Genomic DNA, 1,752 nt, shown 5'->3' on the forward strand with positions numbered 1-1,752 from the left:
AGGAAATTCACAAAGCCCCACCCCTAGATGAAGAAGAGATATAGAAGTTCAGAGACTCCTGGGAGACAGAATCAGTCCTTGACAGGACTTGGATAGTTGGCTATCCAATACAAGTGATCACACACACACACACACACACACACACACACACACACACACACACACCATTAAAGGAATTCTACAAGTTTTATTTCTATATTTATGTGGTTCTACACATGTAACAAAATTAATTAAGAAAAACAGAGAAGTCAATAGAGATAACAGATGAAAATAGGAAAGGGGAACAGTGGGTCACAGAACAGGATATGATAATAGGGAACTGAAAATGACCAAAGTATATTACATATACGTATACTTATGGAAGTCATAATTTTATGTGACTAACATATGCTAATGAAACCAGTAAACATTCAGTTAATTTCAAGCAGTTAACTTTGACAATATAATATTAAAGGAGCTAGAGATAAAGAATTAAACATTGTATTCCACTGAAACTCTGTGTACTAAAACAGAATATGTTTTAAGGTGGCCAGACTTTGAAGCAGTTGATAATAAATTCCTATATATAGAATCTTTTGTGGTATTTTTTTTCTTTTTCTTTTTTACATTTCAATTTTTTTTCTTTAAAAGGAGTGAGTTGTGTACAGGGGGTTAAATGCTTTATAGACAAGAATAAAACTGCGCTTGAACCAACTTATTCATCATCATCATCTTCTTCCTCATCTTTGTCTTCCTCTTCTTCCTCCTCCTATTCATCCTCTTCATCCTCTTCCTTCTTTTTCTTGCTCTTTTCCACCTTGACCACCCCCCTTTTTCGCTGCATCCGGTTTTCCTTTAGCTCTGTAAGGAGCAATATCCTGTTGGTACTTCTCCTTCAGCTTGGCAGCCTTCTCTTTGTAGGGCTGCTTGTCATCTGCAGCAGTGCTGTGCCACATCCCTCCCAGTTTCTTTGCAACATCAACAATGGATAAGCCAGGGTGTTCTTTTTTGATTTTGGGGCGATACTCAGAACAGAACAAGAAGAAGGCCAAAGGAGGCCTCTTGGGTGCATTGGGGTCCTTGAACTTCTTTTTGATCTTCCCTTTCGGGGCGGGGAGGGGGGAATGTAGGTTTTCATTTCTCTTTCATAACGAGCCTTGTCAGCCTTGGCCATGTCTTCAAATTTCCCCTTTTCTTTAGCAGACATGGTCTTCCACCTTTCTGAGCACTTCTTGGAGAACTCTGAGAAGTTGACAGAAGCATCCAGGTGCTTCTTCTTGTGTTCCTCCCGGCAAGTTTGCACAAAGAATGCTTACGAGGACATTTGGCCTCTCGGCTTCTTAGGATCTCCTTTGCCCATATTTAGTTGATTTTCGTCCACGAGGCACAGAGTCGCCCAGTGCCCGTTCGGCTCTTGCTTGCCCCGGCGCTGTCTCTATGGAGCTCAATGTACTACAATGGCTGTGAGAGCGGGAGCCAGATGCAGCCTCCTCACTCTCTCTCTCTGCTCTGTAACCGTATTTTTCAATGCTTATGAATTCTATGAATGACTTTGAGCTTTAGAAGCTTAAGGGAGTAAACTGGGAATATAAGTTTCATAACTCAGCACAGGAATATATACTTTAAACATTTAGCCAACATCCTATGTTAAAATGTTTTCTTCTAACATCAGGAAGAAGACAAGGCTGTCCTGTCTTATCATTCTTATCCAATATAATGCTTAAAATCATAGAGGAAGAAGGACAAATAAAAATCAAAAAGACACAAGTAGAA

General features: G+C 40.0%; 1 pseudogene; it reads right to left on the reverse strand.

Annotated features, from left to right (window-relative positions):
* Positions 1 to 694: 694 nt before the first annotated feature.
* LOC125389361 (high mobility group protein B1 pseudogene) lies at positions 695 to 1,339 on the reverse strand (annotated as a pseudogene).
* Positions 1,340 to 1,752: the final 413 nt, after the last annotated feature.

This window comes from Myodes glareolus, chromosome X, assembly GCF_982192425.1.
Source record: "Myodes glareolus chromosome X, mMyoGla1.1, whole genome shotgun sequence".
NCBI classification, from domain to species: Eukaryota; Metazoa; Chordata; class Mammalia; order Rodentia; family Cricetidae; genus Myodes; species Myodes glareolus.